The sequence below is a fragment of the Oryx dammah genome, unplaced genomic scaffold (assembly GCF_014754425.2).
Source record: "Oryx dammah isolate SB20612 unplaced genomic scaffold, SCBI_Odam_1.1 HiC_scaffold_15, whole genome shotgun sequence".
Classification (NCBI taxonomy): domain Eukaryota; kingdom Metazoa; phylum Chordata; class Mammalia; order Artiodactyla; family Bovidae; genus Oryx; species Oryx dammah.
Window position 1 is genome coordinate 28,305,219 of NW_024070199.1, and position 13,333 is coordinate 28,318,551.

A 13,333-nucleotide genomic window follows, 5' to 3' on the forward strand; every position below is an offset into this window, starting at 1 on the left:
ATCTTACATTTCAGTCTTTAATCCATTTTGAGTTTGTTTTTGTCTGCAGTGTAAGAAAGTGGTTTGGCGTCAGTCATCTGCTGGTTGCTGTCCCGTTTTCTCAACACCATTTATTGACAAGAGTGTCTTTTCCCTATTGTGTATTCTTATCTTCTTTGTCATAGATTCATTGACCGTATAAAAAGATGTCGATTGGATGTTTGAGTGTGTGTTTATTTATCTTTGACGTTTGGAACATGCTGCATTTGCCCTAATGATATTTTTGGTTTAATGAAAATAACTTACATTAGCTGTTAAAGGGAGAGCTGCACTGTTAACTGACTTAGAAAAGCAAATCAGGTCTGAGTTGACTGATCCAGTGTCCTGGTCAGCATTTCCCCAACATGTTTGGGAAGAGTCGCCTGAGGTCCCTGAAAGCCACAGCAGGTCACTCCTCCAGGAGTCTGGGCTCAGTGAGGGCTGGGTCGGGGCCCAGGGGTCAGTGTTGCCCCCTCACCCCTGCCCAGGGAGTACGCCTGTGTCTGCGCCTCTGCCCCGAGTCCTCCGCCGCTGAGCCCGGTGCTCCTGCTTCGCCCGGCCTTCTGTAGCTTCACCTGTGCCTGGTTTTTCACTTGCTGGTGTTAATTTTTTTTCCAGATGCTCCAAGGTATGAATCACATTCTTATCAGCAACATCACCTGTGTGCTCAGATGTATCACTTCCGTTTTTCTTATTGGAGCCTGCAGTCTTCTTCCTCCTCCCTTTATTGCTCCCTGTCAGTGTCATTCAGAAATGGACCTTTACTCTCCTCCTGGGCTGGCTCCCATGACGTCACATTTCTTGGTTACGTCCTTATGTCCTAAGAAATATCTGAAGGACTTTATTTTGCCCACAAACTTGTTTGATAGTTTGGAAGTAGAGTCGAGTCCCAAGCTAGAAGTGCTTTTCTCTCAGAGTTTTGAAGGTGTCCTTATACTTCCCAGGGTCTGTAAGTGTTTTTGAGGTGTGGAGGTTCACACCCTTTCTGCATCCCCTTGTTCTGCTGGTTCGGTTTTTCTTTTCTCCTTCACTGGGAGCTTGAGGACAGTCCCTGCATTCCTGGTGATCTGGAGTTCCATGATGGTGTATCCTGGTATGGGTCTTTCCTCTTCTGCTATTCTTGGTCCACAGTGGATCCTTTTATTCTGAAAATTCATGTCCTGCAATCCTGGGACATTTTTTTCTATCATTTCTGTGATTTTTCTCCCCATCTTTTCCTTTGATCCTTTTTAATATGTCCATTCTTGTCATATGGATACAATAGCTCCAAAGAGGGCCCATCATAATTTTCTATAAAACATTAAGGTAAACAAAGGAAGAAAAATTGAAAACAAAACATAACCATGAAGGGGACTTGCATATAAGAAAATGTATCCTGTAGAAGCAGGGGCAAGCTCCTAAGAATACTGGTTTTTGAATTGATATCAGCATGAAACCAGGATGCCTTAACTTGCCCCAGAAGTTCTCCTGAAAACTGCTTTTCTCCTTATAAATGAAAATACGCACAGCCGCTCTCTCCAGGTGGGATCACTTGCTCTCTCTGCTTCACTGTCCCTTTCGTATTCCCCAGGCGCCTACCTGTGACCAGTCCTTTTCTCAGAAAAGAAAGATGCTCCCCACCCCACCCCACTCCACTCCTGTGCAGTGTCCCCCTGGCACCCAGGCCGCCCAGCCCTCTGTTGTTGCTCCCTCTGACTCCTCAGTCTGGCATTGACCTCCTTCGCTTTTTATGAAAGTATGTTTTTAGGTCTTCCTAACCTGTTTTGCTCTCAGCTTTTTCCTCAGTTATTTTCACTGGCTACTTTCTAAGACTGATGCCACTGGCTCTGCAAAGCAGTGCTGTTCAGGCTATTTCTTCTAAGTCAGCCTAGCCATTCTAGCTCCAGTGGCCCTTGTAGCAGATGATAGCCTCTTTCTGGAGCTTTCAGATTCTAGTTTCAGGTATAAACAGTGTTTTTATCTCTCAGTTCATTTGCAGATCAAAGAGAATGTTTTTCAGTTAAATTTTATTAAGAGAAAAAAATCCTGAAACGAATATCGGCTAATTTACGGTCAACCCACTCCAGTGTTCTTGCCTGGGAAATCCCATGGACAGAGGAGCCTGGTGGGTTACAGTCGATGGGGTCGCAGAGTTGGACATGACTGAGCGCACACACAGTCATAAGCTTAGCCACTTCCCTATGTTCTGGCTGGTCACTCATTCTCTTGTTCTTAAGGGATTACTGAAATTGATCCAGGGAAGGTACTCTCAAAAACTTTCCTAAAGTAGAGGACAGTTCTTTCAAAATCAGTAAATACTTGCATTAGTGCTTGAGACAAAAAGGGGGAAATAATCACCAATAATCCTATCACCCAGAACTTATTTTTGCCACTCAGATACCTCCAACACACGATAAGGAACAGGGTGTCAAACAGTGCTTCAGTCTTTAAGGTTGAAATAGGACTGTCAAAAGTGTGTTTGTGTTTTGAAGGACTGTGTTATGAAACTCTGAGTGGGTACCTCATGGGTCTGAAACACAGGCACGATCTGGGCTGAAGACACAGATTTGGGAGACACTGGCATTTAGTTGACATGGTGAGCCACTGGAATAGATGTGGTGGGGAGAGGAGGGAATGGGTGAAGTGGTTGGACTGGAAAGCTTCAGACGCCCTGAGGACGGTCCACATTCAGGGAATGGGCAGAGTAAGAAGAGCTTCCCCTACAGGAATGGGAGGAAGGCCAGGAAAACAGAGCATCCAAAGGAGATGAGAATGGAATTCGGTACTAGATGCTTCCAAAAGGTAAAGGAGGATGAGTCCTAATGATGTCATTGAATTTTATCACAATGATACCTATTTACAATGAAGTTTTTCTTGATCTTACTACCACTACTGAGTCGCTTCAGTAGTGTCCGACTCTGTGTCCCCATAGACGGCAGCCCACCATGCTCTGCCGTCCCTGGGATTCTCCCGGCAAGAACACTGAAGTGGGTTGCCATTTTCTTCTCCAGTACATGAAAGTGAAAAGTGAAAGCGAAGTCACTCAGTTGTGCCCGACTCTTAGCGACTCCATGGACTGTAGCCTACCAGGCTCCTCCATCCATGGGATTTTCCAGGCAAGAGTACTGGAGTGGGTTGCCATTGCCTTCTCCATTCTTGGTCTTCCTCAGACACAATTGTTAATCTCCTGTGTTAATCTGTTCATACATGCATGAGAAACTTAGCACAAATGTATTTTATTGGGTTGACTAAAAAGCTCATCTGGGTTTTCCCATACCATGAAAAACCCGAATGAACTTTTTGACAAAGCGTGTGTGTGTGTGATCACCAGCTCCCGGAGTTCATCCAAACTCATGTCCATTGAGTCGGTGATGCCATCCAGCCATCTCATCCTCTGTCATCCCCTTCTCCTCCTGCCCCCAATCCCTGTCAGCATCAGATCTTTTCCAACAAGTCAGCTCCTTGCATGAGGTGCCCAAAGTATTGGAGTTTCAGTCTTAGCATTAGTCCTTCCAATGAACACCCAGGACTGGTCTCCCTTAGGAAGGACTGGTTGGATCTCCTTGTAGTCCAAGGGTTTCTCAAGAATCTTCTCCAACACCACAGTTCAAAAGCATCAATTCTTCGGCGCTCAGCTTTCTTCACAGTCCAACTCTCACATCCATACATGACCACTGGAAAAACCGTAGCCTTGACTAGATGGACCTTTGTTGGCAAAGTAATGTCTCCGCTCTTGAATATACTATCTAGGTTGGTCATAACTTTCCTTCCAAGGAGTAAGCATCTTTTAATTTCATGGCTGCAATCACCATCTGCAGTGATTTTGGAGCCCAAAAAAATAAAGTCAGCCACTGTTTCCACTGTTTCCCCATCTGTTTCCCATAAAATGATGGGATCAGATTCCATGATCTTAGTTTTGTGAATGTTGAGCTTTAAGCCAACTTTTTCACTCTCCTCTTTCACTTTCATCAAGAAGCTTTTTAGTTCCTCTTCACTTTCTGCCATAAGGGTGGTGTCATCTGCATATCTGAGGTGATTGATATTTCTCCCGGCAATCTTGATTCCAGCTGGTGCTTCTTCGAGTCCAGCGTTTCTCATGATGTACTCTGCATAGAAGTTAAATAAGCAGGGTGACAATATACAGCCTTGACGTACTCCTTTTCCTATTTGGAACCAGTCTGTTGTTCCACGTCCAGTTCTAACTGTTGCTTCCTGACCTGTATATAGGTTTCTCAAGAGGAAGGTCATGTGGTCTGGTATTCCCATCTCTTCCAGAATTTTCCACAGTTTATTGTGGAAAATAAAGCCTTGACTGTGATCCACACAGTCAAAGGCTTTGGCATAGTCAATAAGGCAGAAATAGATGTTTTTCTGGAACTCTTGCTTTTTCAATGATCCAGCGGATGTTGGCAATTTGATCTCTGGTTCCTCTGCCTTTTCTAAAACCAGCTTGAACATCTGGAAGTTCACGGTTCACGTACTGCTGAAGCCTGGCTTGAAGAATTTTGAGCATTACTTTACTAGCATGTGAGATGAGTGCAATTGTGCGGTAGTTTGAGCATTCTTTGGCATTGCCTTTCTTTGGGGTTGGAATGAAAACTGACCTTTTCCAGTCCTGTGGCCACTGCTGAGTTTTCCAGATTTGCTGGCATATTGAGTGCAGCACTTTCACAGCATCATCTTTCAGGATTTGAAATAGCTCAACTGGAATTCCATCACCTTCACTAGCTTTGTTCGTAGTGATGCTTTCTAAGGCCCACTTGACTTCACATTCCAGGATGTGTGGCTCTAGCTGAGTGATCACACCATCGTGATTATCTGGGTCGTGAAGATCTTTTTTGTACAGTTCTTCTGTGTATTCTTGCCACCTCTTCTTAATATCTTCTGCTCCTGTTAGGTCCCTACCATTTCTGTCCTTTATCGAGCCCATCTTTGCATGAAATGTTCCCTTGGTATCTCTAATTTTCTTGAAGAGATCTCTAGTCTTTCCCATTCTGTTCTTTTCCTCTGTTTCTTTGCATTGATCTCTGAGGAAGGCTTTCTTATCTCTCCTTGCTAGTCTTTGGAACTCTGCATTCAAATGGGAATATCTTTCCTTTTCTCCTTTGCTTTTCGCCTCTCTTCTTTCACAGTTATTTGTAAGGCCTCCTCAGACAGCCATTTTGCTTATTTGCATTTCTTTTCCATGGCGATGGTCTTGATCCCTGTCTCCTGTACAGTGTCAGGAACCTCCCTCCATAGTTCATCAGGCAGTCTATCTCTCAGATCTAGTCCCTTATCTATTTCTCACTTCCACTGTATAGTCACAAGGGATTTGATTTAGGTCATACCTGAATGGTCTAGTGGTTTTCCCTACTTTCTTCAGTTTAAGTCTAAATTTGGCAATAAAAAGTTCATGATCTGAGCCACAGTCAGCTCCCGGTCTTGTTTTTGCTGACTGTATAGAGCTTCTCCATCTTTGGCTGCAAAGAATATAATCAGTCTGATTTTGGTGTTGACCATCTGGTGTTGTCCGTGTGTAGAGTCTTCTCTTGTGTATATGTATACATGCTCACAGCTCCACTTCCCGTAAACGGTGGAGACTTCTCGAGGGTATGGCCCTTAAGGGCATGGTGTTGGTCATCTGTGGTGAGACAGTATTGACTTGTGTCTCCCCAGCGTTGACACTACAGTCAGTGTCCCTTGTCTCGTGTGTGACTGCCATGGAGTACTAGCAAGCTACTTGGTGTCTCTGTTACCTGAGACATCTGTGGCATGTAGGGTGTTGGTGGTGGCTCCGTCATAGAGGAGTGAACATTCCCAAAGCGCAGAAAACCACGCCTGGCTCCCTGTGAATGCCGCATGGAGTTTGTTGGCGGTGAACTGGATGCTGTGATAATTGTATTAGTTTCAATGCAGTGCCTGGCATTTAGCATTTAACAGGTATTAATGTGAAAATTCAACACCTTGTAATTAATACAATAACTGTCATTTTAAACTCTGCCAGCATATAGAGAATATATGTGGTCCAGGCCAGAGGGAAACCTCTGGACTGAGAATTCTCTGCATGTAAAACTTTGTTTTATAAAACAATCTAGAGACTTTTTGCAGAGGTACTGTGTAATCTTTGTGTTTTTTTTCATGTAGTTGGGAAAAAGAAAACTGAAAGGTAAGGAAGACTCCTGCAGAGCAGGTGAGCACGCTCAATTGTGGGAGTGAACAGACCCTGAAGCCGCTGACGCATGTCCCTCACAGAGTGAATTTGGCATGAAAGAAACAATACCACCCTTTACCTAGTCGCCCTGTTTTTTGTTTTTTGTTTGTTTTTACAGCTCATAAAATTAAAAGTATCAGTTGATCTCTTAGACTTTGAATTAACTCCTGGTGGATACACACTCATTCATTCAGCAAATATTTAAATACTGACTCCACTGTGTAAACACTTACTGTAAGACAGAAACTGGTGCTGAGGGCAAGGTTAAGAAAGGTGAATAAGGCGCTGACATATAAACGAGGCCTCCGTGGGAAGGGGAGACTTCAGGGATGGGACGGCGGGGGGTAGAGGTGCTCACCGAGGACAGCGAGCACCTGCCCTTCTAAGGGGAGACTGCGTCGGCTGGGGGCGGGGCTGATGTGTCCTGTGTGGACAGGGCAGGGGGCTGGAAGGGAGGTTGTCGAGCAGACTGCAGAGGCCAGGCCACGTCTTTCCAGCAGGATGAGGCATTTCATATTGTTAAATACAGAGAAGCCATTGAGTGATTTCTAAGCCATGACTTAATCCAGTTTGTGTTTTGAAATCCATTCTGCAGCTGCAAAAGCCTTTCTTCTTCTCTACTTGTAAAATACTTTAGATTTAATATAGTAAATAAAAGTGATTTTTAAAAGAATTTTCTTTTATTATTTATACGGCTGTGTCAGGTCCCAGTTGCGGCACATGGGGTCTTAGTTGCGGCCTGTGGGTTCAACTCCCCAACCAGGGATCCAACCTGCGCCCTCTGCACTGCAAGGTAGACTCCCAACCACTGGTCCACCAGGGAAGTTCACAAAGAAACAGATATTTTTAGCCCTAAACACTGACGTCTTTGAGTTGTTTACCAGAAAGAGTTCTTGCATTAAGAATCCACCCTTAAAAATCAGTTTAGGGACTTTGCTGGTGGTCCAGTGGTTAAGATTCTGCAAGCTCAATGCAGGGGACCTAGGTTCAACCCCTGGTCAGGGAACATGCCGCAGCTAAGTCTCGGCACAGCCAAATAAATAATCAGTTTACATCTTAGATATCAGAAACTTGAGTTATAAAAATAAGATATATCTAAAAATGTTCAGTTAGTGTTGGAGAGCGTTCTTAAAACTTGAGGTCTGAAATCCTTTTGCTGGCTGGAATCAGATTTCCTTCAACCCGTGTTCTGACTGTTAGTGTAACTGAAAAGCGATATAGTCTGAATGTTGATTTACTGTGCACACAATTTTTACAGGAATTTGTCTTTTCCCACTTGTTCCATTTTAAAAAGAAGTCAGCCTTTTATGATCCTGACTGCCTTAAAAGCAGTAATAGGATGTTTCTTTTAATTGGAAATGCTTTGTCTGTTGCACAATAAATTTCTTTTTTGTAATTGTGATCATGAGCAACATCTTACATTTCAGTTAGTTCATTCAGGAAGTATTTGCTCACCCGCCCTGTGCCAGGCACTGGTCTGGGATCTGAGGATGCTTGTGAACTAAACTGAGATCCCTACCCTTTGAGGAGTTTGTATTCCAGTGGGAGGAGGTGGATGGCAATTAATAAGCATAATTAGTATCTTTATTATACTACTAATAAGTATAATTAGTGTGCTGGGGGTAGTACATGCTATGAATTGTAGAGCAGCTGGTGGAGGGAGTGAGGAGGCTGCAGCTTTAAATACAGTGATCAGGGTAGCATTACTGGGAAGGTCTGAGTGGAGCAAAGGATTGGCAGCTTGTGCTGATAGGGGATGGGGGTGAGCAGATCCAGCAAAAGGAACAGTCCACACAAAGAAAGGCCCCAGGCCAAAGTGCTCCAGGCCTGTTTGCGGAAGGGTAGAGAAACCTATAGGTCTAGAGGGAGGGAGGGAGCTCCTCTGCCTTTTCGGAACAGGCTTCTCAGTCAAATTCAAAAAGTTCATAAGCCAAAATAAATGAGTAAATTAGGGAAAGAATTTTCATCCTGTGAACGCTCTGCAGGTGGTAATCTATAAATACCCCAACTCATGTCTTAACTTGAATTAGGTAATTCCTAAGTAACACAAAAGTTTCTTAAATTCAGCTGAGCAAACAAATCTCTTTTTCTTCAAATAAGAAACTGATGTTGGATCACAAGCTCATATGAACTAGCATTTAGTAAAAGGTGAAAATTTACCCTTCCAATGAATAGATTTCAAAAGCCAAAGGCTTTGTTTTATAGCAGAGATTGGCAAAGGCACACTTGTCTCAGAGAGGGGTGGTGTTGGAGGTGAAGATTGGGCCGAGTCTGAGGGGACTTTAGAGCAGATTTGGTTACCTACCATCTTCCTTTCAAGCTCAGTAGCTCCAGATTCTTTTATCATTTTTATTTGGTGATTTGTGTTTTCTGTTCTTTAACTCAGTGAGATTTTCCTTGTGTTTCTTAAGTTGGCAGCCTAAATCAGGTACACTGCTTTTCATAAGGTCCTGTTCCCCAGTCAGGGCCGGCTGCTGGCTGCTCAGAAATCAGTACTTGAGAGAGAGACAGATGTTGGTGGAAAGGAAAATTACTGCTAATCAGAATGCTGGCAATATGCAGATACAGTAGGCCCAGTGTCCCTTCAGAAACCATCTCCCAGGATTCTGCTTGGCCATGAAAGGTTTTAAAGGGAAAAAGGAAGGCATCTCGGTTAATCCTTGAGAGAGAGAAGTGGGGTCCTCCTCCTACTGTGTGCAGCCTTGTCTCCCCCACCCCACCCCACCTCCGGCTCTGCAGCTTGAAGGATCTTAGTTCCCTGGCCCGGGATTGAACCTGGGCCATGGCAGTGAAAACACCAAATTCTAACCACTGGACCACTTTTCTTCAGATGCTGTCCTGTTCACAGTGTGTTCCTGGGAAAGCTGAAGGAGAAGCTTGGGAGGAGATCTTGTCGTCTGTTAGTTTCTTATTCTTAATTTCTACTCCTTTGATCTACAAAAAGATCCAAGAGATTAGGCAAGGTGTCCTGTGGTCAGAAGATTTGAAAGGTGTGCTGGGGCCAGAGATGAGTAGAGCATGGGAATGCCTGATCTAAGAGGGGCCTCCTGCAGAGAGCTCTTTCCTGCCAAAAGCTGCTTCCAAATCCCCACTTGTGAGAACATCCTTCTATTTCTGTGGGATCATGGGTGAAGGTCTGACTTCTGCTGACATGCAGTTCCTTAGAGAAGAAGATGTCCACGTGGGTCCGTGGGTCAGTTAGTTGGTGACAGTACTGTTGCCGATTTACATAAACAAGCAGAACAAGCTTATGAACAGTAGGGTTAATCCCATTTTCTTAAGGTCATTCCTTGGAGCTGTTCACCATAGACTCAGTGCTGCTCAAGATGGAGCCGTTTACTCACAGCTGCAGTCTGGTCTGTACAAGACCTCAGGAATGTGCAGCCTGCACTGCCTCTGTGGCTCTGTTGTCCTAATCTCGAGCTGCCTGAGCCTGCTCCTTTGTGACTCAGGGAGGCCTGGGAGACTTCAGCTTCTCTATAAATAGTAGGCAGGGCCCTTTGTCCTTGGGTAGGTGGGGGCAGGGGTTTAGGCACAGGGTTCTGCTCCTTTCCGGTCCTAATCAATGACTGATACAGTAGAACATTGTCAAAGTCACACGTGTTTCAAGTGTATTATATTGTTGTGTATATTGCAGATCACCTTTGTTTCGGATGCATGGTACTAATTGTAAAGAACCAGCCTTGGTTTATCCAGTGAGATACTTGAGGTGTTCCAGCTATGTGTGCGTGCTAAGTCTCTCAGTCGTGTCCGACTCTTTGCAACCCCATGGACTGTGGCCCGCCAGGCCTCTCTGTCCATGGGATTCTCCAGGCAAGTATACTGGAGTGGGTTGCTGTTGGGGGCCAGCGTGAGGAACTCCGCCCATGGCAAAGGTCATGAGGAAGGAGGCTTGGCATACGCAAAGGTGTGATCAAGCCTCAGGAAACCCCCTGTTCCCGAGCATCTACCCCAAAACCAGAGTCTGTTTTATGCTCTCGCCTACACCTCTGACTTTACGGGGGCTCTTCCCCATAACCGTTTTTCTTGGAGAAGGAGTAAACGTGCAGCTCCAAGGCAATAAAAATTCCTGGGCGTGACAAGTGTTTCAGCTTACGACTCCTCTGAAGGTTATCTAGCCCGCCTGTATAGGTTCGTCCTGCCACATGTGATTGTTTACAGCCTCCCAATCTGAGAGGCATGAGATGTTTTAGACTTACAAAAGGCAAATTCTTTTGGGGAGTTAGAAATTATTAGTATAGTGGGTTGGTTAGGAATTATATTGGTGAAGGGTTTTTCATTTGTTGTGTCAATGATTGCTGCTAATTCCCTGCTCTGGGTGGGACAAGGATGTCTCAGGTCAAGCCTCTCTGCTGACAGACTAGCTTGTGTGACAGGATTATCCATACTCCTGCCACATGATTGTTTACTGCCTCTTAACCATAAACAGCACAGAGAGTTTTGGAGTATTTTGAGAGTCTTAATTAGCATAGGGCTTTTTCTTCTCATTGAGTCAGTGATTGCCACCAGGTCTCCATATCCTTAGGCACCTGGGAATACATTAATCAATGTATTTGGAATATAGAAAAGGAAATATAGTAGTTTTTGATGTTAGCAATACTAGACTTTTTGAGTTAATGGACTTTCTCTTTTGTAATAGATCACTGTGCTTTGTTATAAATCACTGTGTCCTTGTTATGTAAAAATGTAACTTTATCACTATCTTAAGACTAAATAGATCTTAAGGGGAGCATTGGTAAAAGGATTTTCATTTGTTGGGCTGATGTTTGCTGCTAAATCTCCATATTCCCTGCCCGTATAATGACTATAACTAACATATAGGAGAAATAAGTATTAACCTTTAAACATATGGGAGAAATAAGTATTAACCTTTAAGGTTAATCCTGTTAACCTTGGGTTAAATCAATTCCTTTCTTGATTGTAACTCACTACACCCTCACCCTATAGGAATGCAACTTTATCTGGAGGGTGGTGCCTGGTTTAAGAAAAAACACCCTTGGAAGAAATAAGGTTTTTGGTTATCAGAAAGAAAGGACCATAGAATGTCAGCATGTCTCACTCATGGCCAGAAGATGATAAGACCTTTTTTCGATATACATTTATGTGAAGCACCTGATTTTGATGAAGGTCAGGACTGCTGACCCCCGCGTGACTCTGTATTCATCCCTATGTATAACAAAAGGTATATAAGCAAACCCCAAAATAAAGAAATCGGATCAGTTTCCAGAAAGACTGATTCCACCATGTCGCTTCTTTCTTGCTCCCGTTTCTCTGGCTGAATTCAGCCTCTTTTCTCCACTAAATCTCCTACTACACTATCCGTTTCTAATCTCTCTATATATCTATAATTAAATATGTATTTTTGCAAAGACCCCGACGCCATCCCCACCTTCGAATTCCCTGGATCCACTGGGGCTGGACCCCGATAGGTTGCCATACCCTCCTCCAGGAAATCTTCCCGACCCAGGGATTGAACCCGAGTTCTTATGTCTCCTGCATTGGCAGGCAGGTTCTTTACCATGGGCTCTACCTGGGAAGACAGAACTGATCTTTTCTTGTGTTTCTGAATTTTATTTTTCAGAGTATCCTTTTGTGGTTTCTTAAACTTTTTTCTTACAGATTCCTTTCCCCATTTGTCATGGTTGTTTCATACTTGAGTCCCCTCTGCAAAATTGCTGTTCATTGTTTCTAGCTTAGTTTCCTATGAAGTTGAAGCCAAGGTATGATCACTGAAGAAAATGCTAAGACGCACAGGTCTTTGACTTTCTGAAGCAAAAGATTCTACCTTCATCTCGCAGTAAAAAAGGAAAGTGATCCAGGTTAGTATAACTGAGAGTTAGAAGGGCCCTTAAAAAATTAGCGAGGCCTTTTCTCCTTTAAACAGAACTCTGTGTGCACCACCCCCAAATGTAATTGCCCACCTTCTTTTTCTTTAAAAGGAGATGCCACGACCTCTTCAGGCCTCCAGTTCTAGTGCCATCCTGAGTGGGAAGTTCAAGTGTTTTGTAGACATTTGATTTGTTGAATGACAGGATAAAAAGATTGCACTCAAAGCAAGCTTATTCCTAAATCTCTCTTGATTGGATATTTTGATAACTGAGTTTTAAACATAAGACCCCAATTTTTTTTACAGTTCAAGACACCATGCAAAGACAGATCTACTTTGTTTATCTTTCTTATATTCTGTCCTCGGTTTGGTGTGAAATGGGGTTTGGGTTACATGGCCACAATGTGGGGACCTCTGAGATGTCTAACCTGGTGTTGACTAGTTCACTTAATCACTATTAACATCCAGCTACACTTGAGGTTTTTAATCATAAAATTTGCCAAGCTGTATGTCAAAATGCAACTTAACTTTTTTTTTTTTAATCAGTGCTGTTTGAGTCATGACAGAAAAATCTTCCCTTTAAGACTTGTCAAATTCCAACTCTGAGAGAGATCCTCTGTAATGATGGCAACTTGTGGGCCCGCCCAGACTTGAAGGAATCTGCATCTGTTCACTGTCCTTTTGTTCTCATGAAAAGTAAGCAGTTGAGGGCACAGTCATTCATAATTCATACTGCCTCATTAGGAGGAGGACTTCGGTTTTTAAGGATTGGCTAGAGTGTCCAGTCTTACCCTTGAAGATTTATTCACTCTCATTTTTAATGAATTGTCGAGGTCATTTGTGATAAATTTGTTTGCACGGTCATACTGCTTGGACGTGGACAATTTTTTCATTAAATATTTTTAAAACCTCCTTGTTTAGCATCATGTGTCATTGTTTTCAGCATGTACCTTCTCAGAAACTTCACAGGAGGGAAAGCAGTGACGCAGAAGGAATTTATCAGTTGTCATTCTTTGCACAGTAAAACCATCGACATCCATCACCAGCTTCTACTTCAAATCAGATTTTAATTTGGATGTTCCATTACTCCTTCTTGAAGCAGTTTTGTTCCCTGTACATGCTGTGTTACTTTGGTTTTATAATCGAAAATAACTGATAAAAACAACATCTGAGCTCTTGAGCCTAGAATATCAGTGTAGTTTATTGTGGGACTTGAGTTTAAAGGCTTTCTAGAATTTGTGATTATACCTCTCAATCCTGAAAGTCTTTCCAGAAATCCTGTATCTTATGAGTTCATTCTCACATTTTTCATTGCT

The 13,333-nt window shown here is 43.3% G+C and overlaps 1 protein-coding gene across 4 annotated transcripts in view; it reads left to right on the forward strand.

Annotated features, from left to right (window-relative positions):
* FAM118B (family with sequence similarity 118 member B) overlaps positions 1-13,333 on the forward strand; it is a 48,347-nt gene that overhangs the window by 7,677 nt on the left and 27,337 nt on the right. For 2 of the 4 annotated variants that reach the window (XM_040255834.1, XM_040255836.1), the window contains exon 1: positions 11,888-12,009. The exons of the other annotated variants lie outside the window; for them this stretch is intronic. The gene's annotated coding sequence lies outside the window, so the exon portion shown is untranslated. Of the gene's footprint in view, positions 1-11,887; positions 12,010-13,333 lie in introns of those variants that run through there. 4 annotated transcript variants of the gene reach the window in all.